This window comes from Pipistrellus kuhlii, unplaced genomic scaffold (genome assembly GCF_014108245.1).
Source record: "Pipistrellus kuhlii isolate mPipKuh1 unplaced genomic scaffold, mPipKuh1.p scaffold_m20_p_2, whole genome shotgun sequence".
Classification (NCBI taxonomy): Eukaryota; Metazoa; Chordata; class Mammalia; order Chiroptera; family Vespertilionidae; genus Pipistrellus; species Pipistrellus kuhlii.
In genome coordinates this window covers 57608041-57634943 of record NW_023425515.1, presented here as the reverse complement: position 1 = coordinate 57634943, position 26903 = coordinate 57608041, and the positions used below count along the sequence as shown (strand labels likewise).

At 40.7% G+C, this 26903-nt stretch overlaps 1 protein-coding gene and 1 long non-coding RNA gene across 3 annotated transcripts in view; one reads left to right on the top strand and one right to left on the bottom strand.

Annotated features, from left to right (window-relative positions):
• Positions 1-8359, top strand: part of LOC118722701 — a 137912-nt gene extending 129553 nt beyond the window's left edge. The window contains exons 2-3 of the long non-coding RNA XR_004989096.2: positions 1352-1357; positions 8273-8359. This is a non-coding gene — a long non-coding RNA (uncharacterized LOC118722701). The remainder of the gene's footprint in view (positions 1-1351; positions 1358-8272) is intronic.
• The window catches only part of ZBTB20 (zinc finger and BTB domain containing 20), an 821112-nt gene extending 810622 nt beyond the window's left edge, over positions 1-10490 (bottom strand). For both annotated transcript variants that reach the window (XM_045583975.1, XM_036444509.2), the window contains exon 1: positions 10353-10490. The gene's annotated coding sequence lies outside the window, so the exon portion shown is untranslated. The remainder of the gene's footprint in view (positions 1-10352) is intronic.
• Positions 10491-26903: the final 16413 nt, after the last annotated feature.

Below are 26903 nucleotides of genomic sequence, written 5' to 3'. Positions count from 1 at the left end.
TGGGTTCCCCCCAACTGTCTTTCCCTGCAGGTCTGGTCCCTTCCAACTCCCCTCCCCTGATCTTATAGCAGCCATCTTGTGTCCGCATGGGGGCAGCCATCATGTGTGTTGGAATGATGGTCAATTTGAATATCACTCTTTTATTAGATAGGATTTTTATTAATCCTCACCTGGGGATATTTTTCCATTGACTTTTAGAGGGAATGGAAGGGAGAGGGAGAGACAAAGAAACATCAACATGAGACATATAGATTGGTTGCTTCCAGCATCCACTCCCCACCAGAGCTGGGGATTGAGCCTGCAACCAAGGTACATGCCCTTGATAGGAACTGAACTCAGAACCCTTCAGTCTGAGGGCCAACAAGCGTTCCACTGAGCCAAACTGGCCAGGACTCAGCTTCCCTTCAAAATATCACTTAGAATAATTTTTCTTTTATTTGCACAAATTAAAACACTCATCACCTTTTGTGTTGAATTGTTGATCTAAATTTTCTTGCCATGTCTATCAACTAGACATTAAGAAGGCCTGAATAAGTTACCCTTATCTAATACACAGGGCAAGTAACAGTTGTGGGTATGGAAAATAATACAATAATTAATAAATAATAATGGAAGAATAAACTGTTTCACTAATTCATAACTGTAAACCTAATTTTCTCCACGCTGTATTAGAGAGTGTGCTGTATATTCTGTCTATGAGGTGATTTATAAAAATGTTACAACCAGTGCCAGGAATATCTAGAGCTGTGGATGGATGTAGGGAAGGGGGTGGGGGATTCAGATAGTATAGCTTTCTCTACATTACCTATTGACAAATGGAAACAGCAAAGTATTTGATGGTTTTGAGCTTCTCACTACCAGCAAAAGGAATAGGAGTCAATTTAAATAAAACTGAGAGTGAATTTTTATTTTCAATGTTAAATGAAAACTTTGGGGTTTATTTAAATAAAGACCTATCAAGTAGGGACACTAGAATTGTGGCAGTTTGTTTCTATATAAAAAGTGAAAATATGATATTTGTAAAGTCTTTTCTAATACAGCTTCTTTCCACTATTCTTCATCAAAATGGTCAACTTCTTTTGTCTGTCTTATCAACCCTTTTATATAAATCTATCTGCAGATGGGTATATTATACTGATCAAAAATCAAGCAGTAGTTAAAAATTAACAATTTTATAAGATCTATACGGAGATGGCTCCTGACTTTTTGCTTAGAGAGGCACAAAAAAGAAGTTTATCTTTTCACTTTGAAGAAATATATCAATTTATCTGACTATACTGTTTTATGAAATTAGAAAATGACTGTGGGTTAGTATTACCTGCCTTTCCCAGTTAATCAAATTTAGGTAGAGTGAAAGGTGAAAATATCATATTTATAAATTCTAATATCAACATGTCTTCATGAGTGAAGTTGGTAAAAAAGTTTACTTATGTAAACTAATAAATTTATCATAATAACCAATTATAAAAGATTATAAGTACATAATATTAACTACCTATATCATTTAAAAAAAGTTTTATCACGAACTAAAAATCAAAAGCAAAGTCAAATACTTTACATATACTCTTTTCTGGAACCCTAATCATCACTTCCACTAACATTATCTATATTTACATATACTCTTTTCTGGAACCCTAACCATCACTTCCACTAACATTAACTAAAATATTTGATTGTTGAAAGAAACATACTCATATTATTAAAACTAAAAGGATCCCTGAAGTTGAAGCTCAGGAAAAAGATCTAAAGAGATTATATGACATGCCCAAGATCATACAACTAGAGCTAGGATAGTGGCAGCACTAGACCGAGGATAATCTTTCCTAACTCTACATTTAAGACTTTTGGCAATGTATAGTAACATAAGAGAGTTAAATATAATATATTGAGGCAGGGGTTTGAAAAGTTACATGTTGTCCCTTTTAAGTTAAAACTTTTAAATTTAATGACTTCTACTACCTTGATTTTATATTCCTAGGAAAGTTTAAAATATCATAAAATTCAGCCCAGCCAGTGTTGCTCAGAGGTTAAGCACTGGAATAAGAACCAAGAAGTCATAGTTTCATTTCTGGTCTGGGCACATTTCTAAGTTTCAGGCTCAATACCCAGTGGGGGGCAGGCATCAATGATTCTCTTTCATCATTGATGTTTCTATCTCTCTTTCCCTCACCTTTCCTCTCTGAAATCAATAAAAGGATAAAATATCATAAATTCAAAAGTAATGAAAACACACCAAAGTAAATATATGCACTTCCTTACATCAAAATCACGGAAAAGACTCGAGAAACCAAAATGGCAGTATAGATAAACACCTGAACTTGCTGCCTCGCACAAGAACTTCAAAACTACAATTAAAAGAAAAAACGGGTATTATCCAGAACCACAGGAAAGCTAGCTGAATGGAAATTATAAAACTAGAAGGAAAAAGAAAAGCACACTGAGACTCAGAGGAGGTGCAGAGGTGCATAAGTAAAGTGTGGAAGTAAAGAGTTTCACACACATGGAAAGGGACTGGCAACTGAGAACATTGTTGTCTTTTTCAATTGGGAGGGAGATACAAGCTCCTAACTGCTCTGAACTCCAGTTCCAGGCGAGACTCTGGGGACCCAGACTCATACGGGGAGAAACTGGACTGTCTGGCATTGGCCGGAACATGAGGACGGCTTTCTCCCAGAGGTGCTTGCAAGCGATCCTTGTTCCTGCACGGTGCCATGGGACACAGAAACCCAGGAACCTCTTTGGGACAGGGCTGAGGGTCAGCCATTGCTGTTTGCTCCGCCCTGGTGATTCCCTGAGATTCCGCCCCACACAATTTACAACCCATCCAAGCTGTGTACAGAGACTTTTGCATATGAATGGCCTGGCCCTTTGCAACCTGAAACCGAACGTATTGCAGCTGGGTCAGAGAGACCCAGAGCCTCCAAAAGAAGACCCAAAGCTCAACAGCAACTTGTATTGCTTCACAGCTGGGCCTCATCTGGGCACCTCCAAACCCAACAAAGAGGAATACAGTAACCTGCAGCTCTCTCTGTAGCTCCTGCTGGGTGGCTTCAGGCAGTGGTTGACTTTGCACCTCCTTGGAGATCCAAGAGCCCGTGTACCCAGTGACCAGAGTGAGACCATCCAGATTACAACTCTTCACATCCATAAGAAACATACTCAGGGGGCAGACTCAGTGATTGTCAAAGCCCCACTGAAGCAAGTCCTGTCCCATAAGCGTGTCTCCAGCACAAAAGTTCTCCCAGCATAGGCACAATTGATCCTCACAGTCAACTGGCCTGGAGGTCAATTCCTCCCAGTGATAACAAAAGCAATCAAAGTTTAACTACAACAAGACTGTGCACACAGCCCAGAAAGGGGTTCACCAAGAGTGTCTACCTCAAGTAATTAGGGAGGCTGAACCACTGGGCCCTATAGGACACCTCGCACACAAAGCCACTCTATCAACACAGGGAAGCAGCCAAAATGTAGGGACAAAATAACAGGTCACAAATGAAAGAAATGGAGGATAGCAAACTATTGGTTATAGAGTTCAAAACCACAGTTATAAGGTTACTCAAGAATCTTCTAGAAACCTCCAATAAATTTAGTGAGACCTTCAAGAATATGAAAAAGGACCAACCAGAAATTAAGCATACACTGACTGAAATAAAGAATAATATACAGAGGTCCAACTGCAGACTAGAAGATCCCAAGAATCAAGTCAAAGATGTGAAATACAAAGAAGCAAAAAACACCCAACCAGAAAAGTTGCCTCTGGGACAACGTCAAGTGTACCAACATTCGAATTATGAGGGTGCCAGAAGAAGAGAGAGAGCAAGATACTGAAAACCTATTTGAAGAAATAATGACAGAAAACTTTCCCCAAGAGAAAAACAGTTAGTTTCCTACAAGGGAATACCAATAGGACTGTCAGCTGATTTCTCAACAGAAACTTTGCATGCCAGAAGAGAGTGGCAAGAAATATTCAAAGTGACTACAACCAAGATTACTCTACCTAGCAAAGCTATCATTCAGAATTGAAGGTCAGATAAAGAGCTTCATAGACAAGAAAAAGCTAAAGGAGTTCATCACCATCAAACCCAAATGCTGAAGGATATTCTTTAAGAAGATGAAGAAGAAGAAAAAGGTAAAGATAAAAATTATGAACAACAAAGTGACAACAAATACCTATCTATCAACAAGTGAATCTAAAAATCAAGTGAATAAAAAAATATGATGAACAGAATAAACTGTTAAATATAATAGAATCAGGGACATAGAAAGGGAGTGAACTAACAATTCTCGAGGGTGTGGGAAGAGATCGGACAAAAATGGTACACCTATGGATGAGGACAGTTGGGAGGAGGTGATAAGGGCAGAGGGTGGGGTGTGAACTGGGTGGAGGAGAACTATGGGGGGAGGGGGAAGAGGAACAACTGTAATAATCTGAAAAATAAAGACTTATTAAATAAAAAAAAATTTAAAAACATGGAAAAGGGTACTTTTTAGCATCTAAAGGAAGTCTAAAAACACATCTAAAAGTGCTTGTGTGTGTGTGTGTGTGTGTGTGTGTGTGTGTGTGTGAATTGTAGTAATGGTTTTTGTTTTGTCTTGCATTGTCTTTTAAATGGTTAGCATACTTAACTATAAATAAATATCAAGAATCTTACTACTCACAGTAAAATAGATACCAAGAATTTAAAAACCAAAAATCCAAGTCCTTTTAATAATATATGAATTAGAAATAAAGAACATCTTTTAAAAGTCAAAAGTAACTGAAAAAGATTAAATCAGTACACCCAATTCTCTAAACTGTGTGTATATTTTTCCTGAAGTACATATTCATGAGCTAACAGTGGAGACAGGCTGGCTGCTTTGTTTGACTATAGTTCTATTTACCACATACTGTCAGAAATGGATTTTGACACTCACAGCATTAATATTGCTATTTTTATTGATATAATTAGCACTGCTATAAATAATTCCTCAGTCTGCCATAACTAAGTATATCATTACAGTCAGAAATATTAGGGCTTCTTTTTCTTATATAATGCCTTGGTAATAGACTACTGGCCTAAAGAAACAGTGACCTCATAATGTGGAAATTACCGTACTGGGGGAAAAAATAAAAATAAAAAAGTTTGCCTTGTCAATAGAGACTACTGTTTTGTGTATGACTTCACTGAGCAAACTAGTTTATATTTGTTTGAAACTAAAGTTTCTCACCAATCTGCTATTTCAATTTCACATCACACCATATTGTACCTAAAACAGGCAATCTGGATTCCTGTTGCTACTTCCCCCTACCAGCTCAGGAATGGGTTTAAAATCAAGGCTTGAATATATAAAGCAAAAGAATTAAGACACCCAAAATTCAGAATTGGTGGGTGAAAATACGTGTGCTTAAAGTCATTTGTATAACTGCTAGTAGGTGGCCCAATTGTGAATTTTTTATCTTGACATAAAAGCAAAATCAAAACATATTTTATCTTGCCTCTAGATCACATCAGATGTGACAATAACCTCATCCAGACCTTGAATAGTTTGTTCATAAAACAAAGTGGGGTGACTGACCAAGTGCATATTCAACATAGAGTATGAAGGCCAAAACAAAATGACAATACAATTCAAAACAAGTTTGTGGAAATTTTAGACTAGTAATTTAAACCTTTCTTTGTCTCTATCACTTGACAGATGGTTAGCCCTCACACAGCCTAGTGTCTCTGGCAAAGAAATAACTGTGTCTAGCCAATAACACCCCAAATTTTGACTTAAAATGCACTGTACACATACTTACATGTACCTAAAAATATGAATAGTAATAGAATTAGTCATGCTTACTTAATACTATAAAAATTTGATAGATGTCAAGATTTTAATTTTTGCCCTATCAATACCTCTTTTGGAAATTCTCAATTGTCTTCTTATATAGATCCATGGTTTAAAAACTCTTTTTCACTTAGCTTTCATTTATTTTATGAGCTGCTTGGTAATCATGCTTTAAAAAAAAAAAAAAAAAAAAACACCTTCCAAAATATATTTTAATCCAAATTATTACAAAATTTACAAAGTTTTGATTAGCTTGTGTTTCATATTGCTCAGAACAAACTTCTGATAACAAAGTGAGTTAAACAATATCACCTGGGAACTTTGAATGCCTTCCATGTCAAGGACCATAGGCAGGACTGCAATTATTTACCCAGTACTGAAATATGACTTCACAAATTGCTCATATAAAAATATATACTCACATGTACATAAACACACATACATCAACCATTCTCACTAAAATTAGGAAAAGTTCATTTTTAACATTCTAGCAACCATTCTTCCACTTTGCTCTTTAAAAAAGATTTCAGCTAAAACTACATATTCCATTAGTTATAGTCTCTGCTTTTTTTTTCCTATATCTTCCTATTTACAGTTTTCAGAAGCTGGCAAGTCAGAATTCAAATAGAGGCAACCTTAACTTTCTCTAAAGTTCATTAATATGCACCCTTTTTGGAAGAGGTGATTATGCTACAAATAAGCATAGAGGTCTAATGAAGGTATAAGGAACACACACCCTTCACAACAGGGGATTGGAAGACCAGAGGCTGAGGGATGTATAAAAAGAGTTACCCTACTTGACTCACATTTGGCTAACAATATAAGACTCACCATGACAAAGAAACATGAAGAAAATCCGACCTTCTTATTTGAGAACCATGAACTCGGTTTTGGAATCCACTACTTGAAGCAACAAACTCATTGTTAAATCATATACACCCTTAGCCAGGCACCAACTTTCCTTCTGTTAGAAATCCTGGATTTTTACACATAAAGACTAAATGATTAGATTTAAAGTAATGCTAAAATCTTCTGTAATGTTCCTCTTGCATTACAAATGTTCTATTACATCAGAGAAGTGCCAATCAAATGCTTTTGTAGTTTGAAAGAAAGGTTTAAATAACAAAGCTTTTTTTCTCTCTTTTTTTTGCAGGCCTCTCTTTAATGTCACCTGTAAATTATTGATAATTACAACAAATTTTCAACTGGAAAAAAAAAATTGATTTCCACACCTATTTTTATTCTTTCTAACTAAAACATTGCAGATATTCTAGGTGATGTTCTACCACAATTTGCTAACAAAAGCTCCATAAGAATTTTACAGTAAATTTCAAGCCATAGATGTAATATATATATATAAACATTTTATTTATTTCAAAGGCATGCTTAAAAATTAAGGGGGGAAAAAACACCCTATTCTGTTGTTTTTTTAACCTACCCTAGTATATGGAGAAAGTTTCATAACAATAACAAAGGATAAAAACGAGAAACAAAATAAGCTTTTCCTTTATCATTGGCAATTGCTAAACACTCCCTTGCCCTTCAAACTGTAAGCTCTTTCAGAACACATTCCCCAAAATGGAGAAAACAGCTAGGTTTTAAAGTTTCATTCAAAAATTTCTCCTTTACAATCTAAAGCATACAAAGTGAATGTGACATTAGAATGTAAACTCTATAATGTAGACAATTTCATCTCTTGTTCACCTTACCTCCCAAGTGTCTAGAAGAGTGTCTAAAACAAGTTGTTGAATTTAAACAATCATTACAGAAAAACATGATTATTTCAGAGAATAAAGCAGAGCTCATCAAGTTCCACTTTTTTTACTCAAAATGTTTTAAAGAAATATCTACTTTCCACTCATTCTAAAATATTCAGAATAATTTGTAAATTTGTAATTCATTTATAAATGTCAGATCTTTTAAAGGAACTTAATTGTACCTTTTATTGCTCTTCTAAAATTATGGAATTATTCAGTGTAGCCTTTTTTTTTCCCTAGGAACTCCAATTTTGTCAGAGAAAGTCTGGAGACTTTCACTTCTGAGATAAAACCAATTCATTTAAAATGACTTTTTTTCATAGATTTTATTTCTATACAAAGAGGTCAAATTTGTATTAATTTGACAACAAAAGTAGTTGTATATTTGTGGGTCTCAAAAACTTCCTGGCATCACATCAACTAGTAGTTCTAAGCATACACAGGCACCCCAAATTAGAACCCTCACATGAAAGTTCTTCTTTCCTCTACTATTCCTTTTAAACTCATATTGCCTTCCAATGGCTAGTCAGTGTACACGTGAATTATATCTGGATTTTCTTGGTGCAGTAATAATCTCAAAATACTGACATCTTAACTGGACTAGACATTAAGCATAAAGACTTCTTCCTGAAAGTGAATAAAATTTGACAATTTTAATATTAAACTTATTTAGTCTGTTAAAATCAGGACCTCACCATGAAAAGGATGTACTGCTTTGGAGTTTGGTAGCCAGTTAATTTGTCACCTGATCTTCATATGCAAAAGGCCTGTATTCCACTGGTCTGTGAGATGTGAAATCACAAAGCCAAACAACCAAACTGCTGGACTCACTGAGCAGCTAATAAATTTCTATAAAATTTCTTCTCTCCTGTTAATTTGAGTATTTTTAAGCCTAAAGCCTCCCAAAATTGAGCTCAATGGACTCACAACCCCGGTTTTAGGAACTGATTCTTGAGCACTACACAATGAGTAACATTAACAATTCTTCAAAGACAATTCCAAAAGCTTTCTTGAGAGACTATTCCTGAGAAGGCACAATGATACGGGAGCACTGTATGTGCATGGATAACTTGGATATAGTCTGAATAAAAATAACCAAGAGCAAACAAAGGGATGAAAAAATCAATGTAAATTGTTTTTTGAGGATTTTGTCCTTTTCCTAGAAACACCTAATTATAAAGCATAAAAATGCATAAAGCAGAAAAATCTGGCCTGGTCAAATTTACATGTGGAGGGTATGGGGGGGGAGGGAGGAAGGTTCATTTTAAATATTCCCACGTGATAGCAAAGGTTACTTGGGATTAAGAGCAACAGGTAGAAGAGTAAACCATTTCTGAGTTTGTTAACAACTTAAGGAGTGTTTACAGCTATAGGATTTATTTACAAATCGGTCGTTAGAATCTAGGTTTCAACATTTTTCAAAAGCAACGAGTTACTACAGTAACTTTAGATCTGCGTTCACTTGTAAACACTGGGATAAAATCTGACCTCTGCTCATTTGATGAGCTGAATTCACACATAAACTGATCACACAGTTAAAACAAAAACAAAAACAAAAAAAAAAACTCTCGCCTTTGGCAACATTTTGGTCTTTTTAATGGTAAATGATGAAGACAATTTCCACACGTCTAGAAAGTTAACATGTTCAGTTCAGCCTGGGCCAATGCTGATTCTGAGGACAGCGCTTAAGCCACAGTTACTTTTGCTTCCTTTCAATGGCAGAACCATCATCCTGCTTCTGACCCCATTCAGCCCGCTCGGGGTTCCCGACCAGCGGATACCAGCGCTAGGTAGTAGTAGTGTAGCTGCTCGCCATATTGTGTTTTTAGTTCTTGTTTACCGTGTGTGTGTGTGTGTGTGCCTGGCATATGCTGTGCAAGTGTGTGTTTATCAATAGGACTTTGAGGAAATCCCTGCCTCTTCAGCAGCCTTAAAGCCGGTTCACTGCCGCGGAGAGGGGGTGGGGGGCGTGGGCCGGGTGGCGGGAGAGGACCAGCAAACCGCCCCGATGTAAAGCCACGCTTAAACAATGTCATAGAGTGCGTCTCTTTTAAACTTTCCGAAAGCTTCCAGCCGTTTTTGTCTCGGCTATTGCTGTGTTCATGTTTTCAGAGGAGCCCAGAGGAGAGGGGAAAGGGGAGCGCAGAGTCTAGTCACTGCAGCGAAGCAGGCGGGGGCCGGGAGCTCCGTGGTCCGGAGACGCCCCCCGCTCCCCGGTGCTCTGCAGACGCTCCAGAGACCGCAAGGGCCAGCGCAAGTAGAGAGGACAGGAGGGAGGGAGGGTGGACAAGAGGGGGCGGGAGGCAAGCGGACGCTTTGAGCAGCTCCGGAGCCCAGGCTAGTCGCCCTCGGCTCCTCTTCTTGGAAGCGGCAGCTCCAGGCGCAAAGGGGTAGGAAAAAAAAAAGTAGGGAGAGCGCACACACGTCTCCAGCTGCAGGACAGGGCCCCGCCCGCTCCTGGAGCCAGAGACCCTCCCGCGCTCCCTTCCTCCCCGGCCCGCGGGGTCGGGTGAGGACGTCGCCACAGCCGGACGCGAGGAGGGGCGCCCGGGGAGAGGCGGCGCGAGCGGGGCGGGGCGCGGGGGCGCGCGCTCCCTGCCGGCCGCCGGCCAGCGGGCTCGCCGCTCCGGCTCGCTCCCCCGACCAGCCTCTCCCCCCACTCCCCTCCTCTCCCCGTCCCGCCGCCCCCGACTCCCAGCGCCTCGCGGACGCCTCACCCCCCGCTGGAAGCGCACACCCCTCCCTCCCGCCCGCCCAGCAACAAATTAGAGTTTTCGGCGTTACCTCCGCACGCTCTTTAATCTTCTTTCCTCAACTCCTAAACTTCCCCGCCCTTACTTCTTCGGCAGAAGGTCCACATTGGGCGCCTCGCGCCGCGAACCCGCTCTGCTCCCCCGCGATTGGGTTGTTCTCTTGCCACTCTTCGCTTCAGGGAGCCTATGAGAACGGGACGCTCCTCGTGAGGTTGCCGCCCATAAACAAAATGCACTCGGTCTCCTCCCCTCTCCGGTCCCGCCCCCCCCTCCCCTTTTCCCTCATCTCTACCACCGCCGATTGGGCTAGAAAAAGCCCAATCCGCTATCTCAAACACCTATTGGGGCGCAGAAACGTCGCTCAGAGGACTGCTGCAAGGCCATTGGTCAGCACCCTCCCAACTCGGCCCCTCCCCGCCGCCTTTTCGCCCAGTCTGGAGAGGTCAGCCTCAGCCGGCGGTTCAGTGATCCCAGAGGTGGGAGGCTATTGGCTGAGAGTGCCCGTCAGACCGGACTGGAGTGGCCCGTGATTGGTCAACACAGACACTATAAAGTTTGGCTGTCCTCCGCCCCGCCTTTTCTTCTTTCCCTACACGCCCCCCGCATACCCCCCCCTTCCCGACTGCTTTTACTTTCTACGCAATTCTATTTCCTCCTTTATTTATTTATTTGTGATAAACTTAAATGACCCGGCGACGGAGGCGGGACTCGGCGAGAGGCCGGGGATGACGAAGGGTTCCCTGGGCCCAATGGCCGAGGGGACGGCGGGGTGAGGGGCAGCGGCGGTGGCCAGTGGGAGACAGGTGTCTGGGGCGCGCTGGGCCTGTGGAGCCGGGATGCCCCAGCGGAGGCGGCGGTTGCCCGCTGTCTGGCGCGGCTGGCTCGAGCTGGGGCGGGGGGTAGACGGGAGGGGAGGCGGTGGTATCGCCGTCGCCGAAGGCAGGGGCGGCCGGAGGAAGCTGGACCCGGGCGGTGGGAGGGAAGAGGGAGGGAGGTCTGGCGAGGCGGCCGCGCGCGAGGCCGTGCCGGGTCGGGCTGGGTTCCTGCGGAGCTGGGTGCAGGTTGCCAAGCCAGGAGGTCACCGGAGGCCGCGGAAGCCGTGCCAGAGCTCCGAGGGAAAAATGTGTTCCTTCTGGAGGTTTAGAAAAAATGCCTGGGAAACGGTTCCAAGGAAGCCGCCCTTAATGTAAATGCAGAGAGTTATCCTAACGGGAAAGGCAGATGATGTTTCTGGTTCCTCAAATGCCTGAAGTAACAACAGGGACCCAACTGTCCCGCTGGAGCCCACAAAATCCAATATCCTCAGGGCAGAGGAACAAATAAAGCAACACGGAAAATTAAATGCGGTTCAGAGGCTTCAGTAAAGCCTTCCTCCTCGTCCATGTGTCATTCAACAGAGCACTCCCCAGAGCCAAATTCTTACCAAGTGTTGGTCCAGGCCTCAGGCACTGATGGGGGAAAGAAGAAAAAAAAAAAAGAGGCTCAAGGCCAGTAGAAAGCTCAGGGAAGATTCCTAAAAAGGATTCCTAAAAGGACTATGATGGGAGTGGGGGCAGGAAATCTTCTTTCACTCTACAAGGAAAAAAACACAGGATTCTGCCAAAATAAGATGTTGGACATTTTAGGGAACTCGGGAAGCAATAATCACATAGTGAGGAACTTGATCTGAAACAGCACCCATTAGTGTGGAGATAGCCACGAGGAAAAGGAGGTGGGGTGGAGGTGGAGGTGGGCCAAGGGGCTGGGGGAGTGGGCACAGAAAGGGCTTTGCTCGGGGCGGAGGGCACACAGGTGCAGTGAGCAGTAATGTTTCCTTAAGTTGTACACTTGAAACGTATGGTTTTGTGAACCAATGTCACTCCAATAATTTTTTTAAAAAATAGTACGCAGCTGAAACAGGTTTTGCTCAGTGGATAGAGTGTACCAGGGGTCCTCAAACTTTTTAAAGTGGGGGCCAGATCACGGTCCCTCAGAGAGCTGGAGGGCCGGACTATATGAACTACTAATTCCTACTGTAACACCTCTGCTGCGCTCACTGCCCAAAAAACCTGGCGGGCCGGATCAGACTCCTCTGCGGGCTGCATGTGGCCCGCGGGCCATAGTTTGAAGACGCCTGGGAGGGCCTTCGGACTAAAGGGTCCCAGGTTCCATTCCCCTCAAGGTTATGTACCTTGGTTGAGGGCACATCCCTAGTAGGGGGTGTGCAGGAGGCAGCTGATCCATGTTTCTATCTCCCTTCCTCTCTGTAAAAATTCAATAAAAAATATATTTAAAAAAATAGTACGCATGCAATGAATATACAGTATTTGCAGTTTTAAAACAATATTATTGCCAAAACCGGTTTGGCTCAGTGGATAGAGCCTCAGTCTGCAAGCTGAAAGGTCCCAGGTTCGATTCCGGTCAGGGGCATGTACATTGATTGCGGGCACGTCCCCAGTAGGAGGTGTGCAAGGAGGCAGCTGGTCAATGTTTCTCTCTCATCGACGTTTCTAGCTCTCTATCTCTCTCCCTTACTCTCTGTGGAAAAATCACTAAAATATATTTTTTAAAAACATTATTATAGAATGTATAGTTTCCAATAGACTTGTGTTAATTCCTCTGGATTTAATGCATGGACACAGCATGCATTAAAGAAAAAAATTGTTGATGGCACTTGTCAAAAATGGTTAGGCAGACTTTATTCGGGGCCATCAATAGGGGCCAGAGCTGCTAGAATTTTGCAGTGGGGGAGAGAGATTGTCCTGGACTCCAAATACAGTATGGGCGAGTGGAAATTTTAGCCAAGGAGAGGTGGGTGAGGGGTCAGTGAATGGAAAATTACCAAGGAAACAGAGGTAAGGGAGGGATTGGATGGAATTCTGGCTAAACCAACCTAACAGGATTCTTGCTGAGGACAGGTTAGAGTGATCAGGCATCACCTGAGGGAAGGTGGAGGATGAGGAAACTGATGATATATCCAGGGGGATCAGATGTGGGGGTGGGTCCGGAGTGGTTTTGTTAAACTGACTTAGCAGGGTTCTTGCTAAAATTGGATTTTACAAGGAAGTGCCATATGCCTGGCTTTGATTAGGGGATTTTTTTGCCAGAACTTAAAATAAATTGGCCCCAGTGAAAAAATGTGTACAAGGCCTTATCCTCATAAATGCTATTAGACCTATTTTTTGTGAGGAATATATATATGAGGGCCTCAGACTTTACAAAATTATTGCATCAGCTGTCAGATTTGAAGTCCAGTAAAGTGCACAAATTTCTATTGAGTCTGTAAGCTGAAACATTTTAGATTTACAAATCTTAGCTAAAAAGTGGTGTCACTACATTACTTATGTAGTGACTATAGTATTACATGCACAATAACCAGTTTCAAATTAGAAAGTTAAGTAAAATTTAACAAAATTTAGTATTCACATAATTTTTCCATGGGGCACTGGTGACTCTAAGTACTACCTAAGAACTCATTCTTTTCAACAAGTTTTTAAAGGTATTCAATGAGTTGCCATGAGAGTTGTTAGGATTATAACGGTAAGGCATTAATTTATCAGTGCAAAATATTCTAATTGAAGTATTGGTGATCAAGTGAGGTCTTGGACATTACTACCCCTGTAAGAAATGGTGGTTATGTCCATTTTTTCTGATATTAGAATCTGGGTTAGAATGCTCTATAGGAGTGTGTGCGTCTTTATGTTACACACACATATACCTCAGCCATCAATCCCACACATATGGAAATACAAGTATCACAAAAGTTGTAGCAAGAATTCCATAATTATGTTGAAGCAAAAGACATGTTTTCTTGGTTAGAAATTAGCAAAATTGAGGAAAAGAATTCAATACAAATGATGTAATAAGGAAGTTTGGAAGAGTGATGAAGGCATGATTGATAGAAATTAAAATTGATGATTGCTTAGGAAAAGACTTTACAAGGAATTCTCGTTAGTCCCCTAACCTAGTGCCTTTATAGATCCTAAATAAACTTAAAACTTCAAAAGTACTTCAAAAGAGGCCAAACTAGTAGTAAATGTGCTTTCCCTATGTTACAAATGAGGACACTTTGATTTTAAATGTCACAAGTGGCAGACCTTGTTTTCAAACTCAGGTTGTCTGCCTCTCTTCAAAATGCTATGTACTCATTCATTTAAAAATATTAAGTGCATATTATTCATACTAGATGTATTTGTTGAACTAAGAACTGTCAGGCCAGTGTGACTCAGTGGTTGAGCATCAACCCATGAACCAAGAGGTCACTGGTTCTATTCTGGTTAGGGCACATGAATGGGTTGCAGGCTCAATTCCCACTATGGGGTGTCCAGGAGGCAGCCAATCAATGTTTCTCTCACCCTGCTGTTTCTATCTCTCTATCCCTCTCCCTTCCTCTCTCTCTAAAAATAAACTTTTTTTTTAAGTGCTAAGAACTTAGAAACCAAAGATAGACAAGATTTGGCATTTTTCAGCAAAGCGTTTACTACATATTACAAGAGAAGTAAAGGGATAAAATGTGCTGTATACATATGTGGTATATACAAAGTGGGAATGTAGAAAAGAGAATGCCTACCTCTTAAGAATTGGAAATATGTAGTACAATACACTGTACTCATCACTATATTGAATTCAAAAGTTAATCAAATTAGATCATGCTATCAAGGAGTTTAAATTCTAATAAGGGCACTACGTAGACATATACATGAGGGAGAAATCTGTGTTACTAGCCAACATCAGAAGTGTTATTTTTTTAAAAAAATCCTAATTCTAGGATACTTTTTCCATTGATTTTTAGAGAGAGTAGAAGGGAAGGAGGAAGTGGAGAAAGGGAAAGAAACATCCACATGAGAGAGATCATGTGATGGGAATCAAACCCATGACCCTTGGGTCTGTAGTTCAAAGCTCTAACCACTGGGCAACCGACCAGGACAAGAGTCTTAATGATAAATAAAGTGCTACGAGATATCAGAAAAGAAATACTATTTACATCTTGAGGAGTAAAGGACAGGAAATAAGGAAAATCTTAACAGAAGACAATTTTTGAGGTGGTGTATCAGAGAACTTGCCACCCTTCCTCACACACAACAGATATGAAATACACATTACAGTACTTGATATTTTTTGCCATTTACTCAAAGACAGGTACAACTTTTCTACATAAGTTCTCACCAATAATTTGAGCAGATAATAGCCAAATTAAAAGAAAAATGAGCCGAAACCGTTTGGCTCAGTGGATAGAGCTTCGGTCTGGGGACTGAAGGGTCCTGGGTTCCATTCCGGTCAAGGGCATGTACCTTGGTTGCGGGCACACCCCCAGTGGGGGGTGTGCAAGAGGCAGCTGATCAATGATTCCCTCTCATCGATGTTTCTAACTATCCCTCTTTCTCTTTCTCTCTGTAAAAAGTCAATAAAATATACTTTAAAAAAGAAAAATTAGCCTTTCTTTCAGATTGAAGTAAAACTGAGTTATACATAAAAATATGCTAGGATAACCTGCCAATAATTAAGGTTAGACAATTGCCTGTAAAGCAGCAAAAGGAAGATTTCCATAAATCCACCTGTGATACAAGTTTGTCCCTGAAGATTTATATAAAAGTTTCCTTGAACCCTCAAATGCACAATATGGTAGAAGTCTAAAGCCCTTGATATCTTATTGGATTTGCAAGAGTGAGCTGAATTTGCCAACTACTTTTCCTAGGAAAGTATTTGTTGATATGTGCATGTTCTGATTCTCTGGTATTTTAATTCTTCAATTCCTCTTTGTGTCCACAAGTCTCTGGTGTTTTTAATAGTTTTTGTAATTTATCTGATTTTATTTTTCAAGTTCAAGTGGAGTTCATGACCTGTTACTATCCTCTTCATCCTATCTGGAGGCAAAATTTTCACATAACTAAAGTTTTTTATTTCAGATTAACTAGAGTCCCAGTTCATGAAATTCAAGCATTGGGAGGGGGTCACCTCAGTCCAACCTGCACCCTCTCCAATCCGGGACCCCTCGGGGGATGTCCGACTACTGGTAGTTGGACATTCTTCTCACAATCCTGGACCACTGGACCCTAACAGCTCACCTGCCTGCCTGCCTGATCGGCCCTAACTGCCCCCACTGCCAGCCTGATCGCCCCTAACTGCCCCCCTTTCCTTGCCAGCTTGGTCACCCCACACAGTTTGCTGTTCAGTTGTTTCAGTAGTCATAGTCACTGCCTTTAGATAGATAGATAGATAGATAGATAGATAGAATTTCACAATTGTAGAATTTCTGTTCAATTCCTATTGATAGATTCATGTCTAAACTGAAATTTTCCATCATTCCCTCTTATTCTAAACATATGAAATATGCTTACCAATCAAAGAGTAATATGCTAATGATATGCTAAGGCTGCTCAACCACTTGCTATAACATGCACTGACAACCAGGGGGCAGATGCTTTGACCAGTAGATTAGCTTGTTGCTGGGGTCCAGCGAATTGGGACTGGGTGAAATGGGGCTGGACACACCATGGAGCACTCCCACCATCCCTCCCCAGCCCTGATGGTGCACTGGTGGGGTTCCTCACCCTGGCCTGCAACATCTTGCAATCCAGGACCACTGGGGGGATGTCAGAGAGCTGGTTTCAGTCAGGTCTCACAGGTCTCACTCCTTTGAGAGGATGCCAGACGCAGGGCTCTTGGCTGGCAAGTGCTGCTAGGGTACACGAGAGCCTCTCCTGGTTGGATCTGATTGGGTGTGAGCCTGCATCAAGCACAGTGGGGCTGGGATAAGTGGAAAGGGCAGGTAGTATTATAGCTGCAGGCAGTGTTGGATTGCAGGTTTTGTCCCAGTCCCCACAGACCACCCCAAGGGACCCCACCCATGCACAAATTCTTGGACTGGGCCTTTAATCCTATATAATAAAAGGGTAATACACAAATTGACCCTAAAAGCGGGATGACTGGGAGCTATGACGCACACTGACCACCATGGGGCAGATGCTCAACACAGGACCTGCCCCCTGGTGGTCAGTGTGCTCCCACAGGGGGAGCTCTGCTCAGCCTCAAGCCACGCTGGCAGCTGTGAGTACAGTGGAGGCAGGAGAGGCAGCATTAAGGATGTCTGACTGCAACTTAGGCATGATTTACCAGAGAACTGGCCTAAACTAGCAGGTGGACATCCCCTGAGGGGTCCAGGACTGCAAGAGGGCACAGGCCAGGCTGAGGAACCTGCCATCCCCATCCTGAGTGCACGAGCCTCTAGTCCTATCTGATAATCCTATCTAATAATCCTATCTAACAAAAGGATAATATGCAAATTAATCATCACTCCATCACAAAGATGGAGGCACCATAGCCACAAGATGGTGGCACCCAGTCCTCTCAGCCCTGCCAGAGTCCCCAAGTCCCGGTGGGGGTGGCCACTGAGAGCAGGCAATATGGATGGCCTGGCAGAATGCTGTTTTGTCCCTGCAGAGATGAGGCAAGCATTCCCTACCCAGTCATGGATGGGCCTCTGGGCCACGGAGAGCCTCTGGGCAGCAGGCGCTGAGTGGTCAGGCCCCGCAGAGAGCTACTGGCACACGGATTTGCGCATTGGGCTACTCAGTTAAAATAAAATACTTATTTAAGTAAAACTCCCATACCTGTGGACATGTTTCTATTGCTTTTTTCTTTGAGTCATTCATCCCTGTTCTTAAGCATGCCATATATATATATATATTTACTGAATTCTGGATATTTAATGAATATTTATGGCATTAAGTTTTCTTTTGGGAGGCACATCGGGTGCAGACAGATCACAATAATCCTGAGGAAGGTTGGCATTAATGTTTAATTGGGCAAGTCTGTTCCAGACAGATTTATTTCCATAGATATAGCCTTTCTGGGGTCTCAAATGAAAGTCTGGGCATTCACAATTTCTCTTATATTTTAGCAATTTCTAAGCTCCATACTGTGTATCCTTAGCAAGAAATGTCTGCTTTCTAGCCTCCTAGCTGCTGTTTCCTGATGGATTTATTGATGTTACTCTGGGCATATCCATCTTAAAGTTCATAAACTCCTCAAGAGAAAATCAAGTTATCTGTCATTTCTTTCTTAATTTTTCCCCTCAAATTTCAACCACTTTGGCAAAGTCAAACCCTGTCCTCTCCTGCCTCTACCAAGTGAGCCTGTAGCTTTAATTTTTTTAATTTTTTTTTTTTTTACAGATGTGAAGTGTTATTTTCCCCCCCATTGATTTTTAGAGAGAGGGAAATATCAATATGAGAGACACATATTGTAGATTGGTTGCCTCTCAAACAGGGCTGGGGTTAAGCCTGCAACTGAGGTATATGCCCTTGAGCAGAATCGAACCCAGGACCCTTTGGTCCACAGACCAATGCTCTATCCACTGAGCCAAACTGAGTAGGGCAAACCTGTAGCTTTTAACTCAGAATTTATTTCCTCATTTTGTGAATTAGGAAATGCCTCAGGGAGAAGGCCAGATTGACTTTAAAGCTCTCCTTGTAATGCTTTCCTTCTCTCAGGAATCATAGCTCCTCAAAATCTATACCAGTTGTCTTCAAACAAATGTTTTATATTCTTATATTTTATTCAGCTTTTATAGTTTTTTCTGGCATAAAATTAGTCTGCAATAAGCTATTCCATCGTGACTGGAACTTTGATAAATAAATATATGTCAATTTACAAAGTTAAGCATACAAAACCAGGTCACATACCTTTTAATATTCAAATTAAAAATTCCCAACCATCATCAAATAGGGCCATGGGTGTCTTTCATCCCAACTTAGGATGTCCCAATGAAAGTCTCAGATTCTTAGAGATGCTTATTGAGTCAAGGTGTCATTCCTACTTATTGTATCATGATCAGAGTATCTATCTGGTTTATTCATCAGGACTTCTACTGATGCTGTTGCTTTCATCCAGGGTTGCTTTGGAAACTCATGGATTTCTCTTTCTCTAAAATAAATTGTACTTTAGTGCCTGACACATGTGCCACTATAAATGGTCCCACCCTGATCTTGTAGAGGTCAGGATTGGTAAAAAAAAAAAACCCTTTCCCTGTGTCAGTGTAATTTATGGACTCACAAATCTAGGCTTCAAATTTTATAGTTATTTCATTATAGAGATGGTTCAAAAAATAAAAAAAAAGAAATAAAAAGAAAGAGAAATAGTTTACTCCTGGTATTCATGTAATGGATGGGTGGTTGCATCAGAAGGATTTCTTGCCTTAATCACATGCTGGACCAGAACAAGCCCTTTCATGTACACTGTGTTTTCTAATCCTCAAGTAAAGATGGAATTCTTTCCCTCCTTGCCCTAAAGTCTGTTGCAATTTCTGTCATTGGATCAATCAGAGTTCAGTTAAGGAAAAATTTACAATTATACCAAAGAGCAATCATTTGAATGTGATTTCCCCAGCAAGGTTTTTCCCTCTCTGTGGCTCTATGGTTCATTGAAAGTCTAAGAGGACCACTTTTAGTGTTAAAGAATTGTCCATAGACCTGATATACATTGGAAAGCTAATAGAAGAAATGTATTAGTTTATTATTGCTGTTGTAACAAATTACCATAAATATAGTGAGTTAACACAAATTTATTATCTTACAGTTCCTGACATCAGAAGTCCAAAGTCAATCTCAGTGGGTTAAATTCAAGCTGTCACATGACTCAGTTCCTCCTGGAGGCTCTAGGGGAGAATTAATTCATTTTATGCCTTTTATGGCTTAAATATTTTTAGGAAAAGTCATTTTCCCATTCTCCCTTGTGGCCAATGGAAATCTTGAATGCTAAACATTCAGTTATTTATTTATTGGACATATGTTTATTGATAACTTTCTAACTTTGCTAAATATTGCATGTATCAATACAAATTAGTCAAGGTCCTGCCCTCCTACCCTCACAAATCACATAGTTTACTAAAAGAAGCATGATAATCCTATCTCAATCTAATGCAGGTTTTGGTAGAGATATGTTTTAATACCTAATGCTAACTGTGTGCCTGGGGACTATATGTATACTTAATTTTTTCAATAGTTTTATAAGTTAAATACAATTATTTTTTAAATATATTTTATTGATCTTTTTTACAGAAAGGAAGAGAGAGGGATAGAGAGTTAGAAACATTGATGATAGAGAAACATCGATCAGCTGCCTCTTGCACACTCCCCACTGGGGATGTGCCCTCAACCAAAGTACATGCCCCTGACTGGAATCGAACCTGGGACCCCTCATTCTGCAGGCCGATGCTCTATCCACTGAGCCAAACAGGTTTTGGCAATTACAATTATTTAATCCATTAATATAAATGAGGAATTGAGGCTTAGCAAAGTTAAAAACATAGTAAAATCAGGAAATGTTAAGTAGTTTATGGTGACTGACAGCTAGGTTACAGTTGAAGTATTCCTTATTTTGGAATAGAGTTGACTTATGATATTTTTTTTTGATAAGCTGGTTAAAATATCCAATATAGCTGCTTTCTCTTTCAAACTCTATTTTAACCATCAAACTTATGTCCTGCTTATTTGACTTCCCTGATATTCTGTACATTTATCAAGGCCTAGAAGTAATGGGAGTAGAAAAACCCTTGGAAAGAAGGGGCTAAATTCCTCTGACAATAATAGTTGCATGGGAGAAGAAAAAGCCAAAAAAAGGACACTCTACCACATAAAGATAGCACTAAAAGAGTGTGCCTGGAGAATATAGATGACTGTAGAGAGAAGAATGAAGCCATAGGGATGTCAAACCTCTTGTGTCAGATTGGAAGTAATAGCGCTGTTGCCTAGCCTAGCAGTGCTCTTGGCCTTGATCCACACAATATTTCTTTAGTTGTGGTGGTAGCATTGGAGAGAGGGAGCTTTGAATCTTCTTTGGAGCCTGGAAGGTAATATCCTATCTAGTAAAAGAGTAATATGCAAATTGACCATCACTCTGCTACACCCACCAGCCATGCCACCCACCAGCCAATCAGGAGCAAATATACAAATTAACTCATCCAAAAGCAGGAGAGAGGCTTGGGTTTCCCTGGCGATGGAAGAAACCAAGCTTTCCTCATACCCTGGCCAGCCCAAGCCTCCACTCCAGGCTACAAAGTTTCAATTATAGAAGATAAACAAATCCCAACAAAAATGGCTGTGGACATGGAGCTGGAGAGAGCAGAAGGCTAAGGTTTCCCCCAGCGATGGAGGAAGCCAAGCTTTCTGCACACCCTAGTCTGCCTTGACCTCCACTTAAGGCTATCAATTTTAATTATAAAAGATAAATCCCAACAGAAATGGCTGCTGTCTTGGCTCTGCTCCAGGCTACAAAGTTTCTATTATAGAAGATAAATAAATCCCAGATACCAGGGCCTCTGACTGGGTCATTGGAGGGTATGGTGATCCTGAAAACCACCACAGGCCCCTCGCCCAGGTTGCCCTGTGCACCAAGGGAACCCCCACCCTGATCTGGGACATCTGTTGGGGCAAATTAGCTGGCCCCCACCTATGCACCAGGCCTCTATCCTATCTAATAAAAGAGTAATATGAAGATTGATGATCACTCCAGCACACAAGAAGGCCACCACAAGATGGCCAGCAGGGGAGAACAGTTGAGAAGGACCAGGCCAGCAAGGGAGGGAAATTGTGGATGATCAAGACAGCAGTGGAGGGCAGTTGGAAGGGACCAGGCCTGCAAGGGAGGGAAGTTGGGGTTGATCAACCCTGCAGGGGAGGGCAGTTAGGGGTGACCATGCCAACATAGGAGGGAAGTTGGGGGTGACTGGGCCTACAGGGGAGGGCAGTTAGGGGCAAACAGGCTGGCAGGGGAGCAGTTAGACATCAATCAGGCTGGCAGGAAAGTGGTTAGGGGGTGATCAGGCTGGCAGGCAGAAGCAGTTAGGGGTAATCAGAAAGCAGGCAGGTGAGAAGTTGGGAGCCAGTAGTCCTGGATTATGAGAGGGATGTCCAACTGCCTGGTAGGATCGGGCCTAAATGGGCCGTTGGACATCCCTCAAAGGGTCCCAAATTGGAGAAGGTGCAGGCTGGGCTGAGGGACACCACTACCCCCCCCTCCCTGCACTGAACCTCTAGTAGATAATAATAGTAATCATGCAATGGAAGCATATAGAATGGCACTTAACTATTGTAGTTATTAGGAGGGTGATAGAATTTACCTAAGCCATTTTTGTCTAATTTTATATATTATCCAATACTATCTTTAAAGTAGCAAATTGGTGATCTGTCTGAATAATAAATTATGATATTATAGACTATTGATTCTATTATACTCAACTTAGTTCTGAAAGATTATTATATTTATGTCTTTGTTTTGTTTTGAAATTTGGTTCTTATAATGCTTCTTACAATGGGAGAATAACCCAATCTTGGAAATGTAAACTGTACAAACCAGAAACAGTACTTAATTAGTCAGGATTTCACATTTAAAGGTAGAAGAAGCACAACTCAAATTGATTTAAATAAGAAAATATACTGTATTAATTTGCATATGAAGAAGAACCCACAATTGGTGTTACCAGCAATCAGTATCTGCTCCTCACTTTCCTGGCTCTGCTTTTCTATACTTTGACTTAATGCTTAAGTGGGCTATGTCTCAGGAGATTATGTATGGCAAAGATGGTAACAAAAACATAAGCCATACAAACTGGTTTAAATAATTAATATTCCAGCTTACATAAGAGATTAAAGTCCAGATGTAATGCAGTGATTTGGATGCAGTTAGATCAAACTCTCTGGATTCTCTTAGCTCTTCTTTGTATGTCAACTGGTCCTAGGCCTCACAGATGAACACCACGTCAATCAGAGCAAGAGAACAAATCTCTCTCCTTAATTATAAGACAGAAGTTCTGAATTTCATTCTGTGGAGGACCAACTTAGGTCTTTGTCCATGCTGGAACCAATTTCTAGGGCAAAACTGCTAGAAACTCTACTAAGTGGCTTATTGCCTCAATTATGTCCCAATTAATTAATTATCTGCCTAGATTTAGTTGGACATATGCAGGTGACCAGGAGTCAGCAAGAACGGTCTATCCCCTGGTACTTCAATGTCTAGACAGTTGAGCCAAACTGAAGCACATGAACACACAAGACAGAATTAGTATGCAGTCATGCAAGGTTTATTAACCTATTCCTAGTGGGTCCTATGCTCGAGCAAAGGCCATCCGGCGATGCACACCGAAAGATGGATGAGAAAGACAGACACAGACAGGTGGCCACAGTTGGTTCAGGCTGGCACAGCAGAGCAGTCAGTCAGGGGCTCCTGTCACAGAGCGACGTGGAGTCCTCCTCTATAAGGCAGGAGACATAGACTGAAAAAGGTTCGGCACTTATATAAGCCGGTAGTAAACAACTTGTGTATTATCATTGTGGGCCAGACGGTGTGTCTTATGCTAGGTGCAGGGTCTTTACACTTTAAGGGCTTAGGGCATTTACATAAAAATAGTGAGGCATTCACCATATTTATAACATTTTGGAAGTTACAAAGTATTGGGGTCTCCACACAGCAAATATTTTACACAATAATTATTTCACACATTAGAGGGGTTTTCTTATGACCATAACATTATAACATCCTAATTAGAACACACATCTGGAGTTGGGGGTTGCATCAATCCAACCCAAGCTAAATGGCTGCCATATAAGGGGAAACAAGTTAGATGGATACCAGATAAAATAGTACCCACATTCACAGAAGGAGAGAATCATATTTCTCTACTATTCCAGCAAAAGTCCTGGGGGAGGGAGAAGTTCCCATTGGGAGAATTCCACTGGCTGATGTAAGTCTCAGGCTCCTCTAAGCCTCATTGGACTAAAAGTGGACAATGAATGGGTCTCCATAGACTGAAAAGAGTTTTGGGAACAGGCCAAGCAACAGTTGTGCAAAATAATATATTTTAAGTCACATCTCCAATTGCTCTATTTTATATTCTGCATAGAAGTTAGTCTTGTCTGCTGCCATGGACACACAGACTAGAAAAATTACGTTTTAGAATTCTTGAACACTAACAGCTGAATTTTTATTTAGAATATGAAAAGATTAGATAATACTTTCCAATGGGAGAGGAAAATTGAGATTTATAGCAATAGTGTTCCTTACACAGAAGGAAGCAATATCTGTTTTTCTGGAAATGAAAGCTGCAAGAGAATGAATCATGTTTTAGGAGAAATTGGTAGAAAAAGTTCCTCCTAATTCTTTCCTAAAATGTAAGAATTAACATGGCTTTCAGAGCACAGAAATGTGTGGCTGATATAAGAACTTAATTTTAATGGAAGGAGACACAGATAGTCTCTAGCATTAGGAAGAATATTTATGCAATTCTTTTTCTTTTTCTTTACTAGTAAAAAAAAAAAAAATGAAACAAGTAATTTGATCCTGAATACATTTAAAAAAATATATTATTGCCTTCCTTGCATCTTTATTGAGTATTTTAAAAGTTGAAGCTTTAAAACTCTATAGATGTTTTAGATTTAAGTATAAACTTCTAGGGAAGGAGCAAAGTTATGAGATGTAATTTAAAAATATTGCTAAATAAAATACTTCCAAGGTAACCTGCCTTTATCTTTTTTTTTTATCAAAGACCAATTGTTTGAAATGTCAAAACATCACAGACTTGAGAAAAACTTAAGCCTCATAGAATTACTCTGTAAACTTATATATGATGAGCCTCCAGTGTGCTGTCAGAATGCATTGTGCAGATGAAGGCTGACAGATAATACTTCATTGCCCACTTCTATTTCCCAAGGTGAGTGCAGCTAGTGGGGGAGACTTCAAACAGCTGGCAGTACATTTACCTGATAGTTTCTGGCTCACCATCATAATCCAGGGACAAAAGTTTTGCCAGCAGACATTTGGTTCTGTGAATACATAGTAGTGATTTAAGGAAGTTGCTGGCTCATTCTCCATCTCTAGTGGAGGTAAATTAAATGCAGGAGAAAATAATAGATCAGATAAAGTGTTCTGTTCTTTTTGCTGTCTGGGAAGAAATCTTGTAGGACATCCCACATCTGAAAGAAAGAATTGAGCTGTCATTATTTAAAATAGCATATAACAAATACATTTGGGATAATTTTTAAATTGGTTTTAGAAAGAATATTGGGATTGGATGTCACTACAATTAAATATGTTCTTCCTGAGGATCTCATTGTGTGGGAAGACTGTTAGTTCCTTTGGGAAGATACATAATATCTCTGCCTTCAAAGAGCTGATAATCTCAGTAAATAGGCATGCAATATGCAACAAAAGACAACAGAGGATATAATAAATGGCTAGTGTTTTAGTTAGTTATTTTCATTTCCAGTCATAGAGACTCATAGTGGGGAGGGAATTACGGAGGAGGGTTCATTAGAATTCATGTAAGGACAAGGGATGTGATGGAGTTCTAGGACAAAGATCCATGCCATGGCATTATAGAAAGATAAGAGTGGAGGCTTGTCCTGAATTTAAGACAGCTGGAAGGCCCCTTGCTCCAATGTTTTACATTAATGTGATAATGGTACTCTCTGAGTTTATTTTTCTCTGTCTTAATTTCTGCCCCTCTCTTTTCTAAAGTCCAAATTCTGAGAGTCTGACTTATTATTCAAGCCTTATTTAGCCTGAGCTTTTCTCACCCAGCCATTAGTGGCTACTGGAGATGGGACAGGAGGTGGTGGTGAATAATCAGTGATGAAGGACACTGTTCCCTTGTCTCTTCTACAAGACTTTGTGACTATGTGGCAGAAGGCACCATAACCAATATGAAAATGGCATTAAGCATATTGCTAGTAAATGCTCTGGGACAGTGATGTTCAACCATTGTGCTCATAGCACACTGGTATGTTACAAGAAGTTTTAAAACAATATCTGACTATTTAGTCAAGGGCACTGATATCTTTTTCCTTAGACTGTCAAATAAAAAAATGAAAACAGCCAACACAAAAATCAAATAGTTATTTAATGCAGAGATGTGATCTCAAAGTGGAAATAGGCATACATGGGATCTTTGCATGAACTAGAAAGGAAGAAATGGGAGAATCCCTGGGAAAGACAGAGAGTTAGGCAGTACAGTTTCTAACCATTCCAGAAAACTTATGAATCAATGTCTTTTGTTTTCTCATCCACTGGTAAAAACCATATTTGTCAACAGCTTTGTACTTGCCTATTATTGGTACTCTAAACTCCCAGGCAGAAAACCATTCTTTTTGTATCCCCAATACATAATGCTAAGGACAAGAACTGATTTGCTCAACTAGGATTAGTGTCCAACCCAGAACAAATCATCTGTGGCCTTGAAATGGGTCACATTTTAGAAATGAGCCATCTCTCTCTTCAAATGGTTTTGGGAGTTGAGTGAAGCAATACTTGGAAAAGGGCGGGCGCTGAGCAAAACAACAAAAAAATTTTAACTTAGTGTTCTATTTCACATGAATGAAATCAAGACTCCCCTTTCCAATGGGGCTTCATTATGACTTTCCTGCCTTCAAAATCGGAACTACTGATGTGATCGATTAGCTTACAGTTATCTAGATTGAAGAAAGTTTTGAGGAAACTTACACTCTAATTCTGATTGGTCTTCCACATTGGTCAGATTGTAGGATCCCCTAGGCCAGTGTTTGGCAAACTCATTAGTCAACAGAGCCAAATATCAATAGTACGATTGAAATTT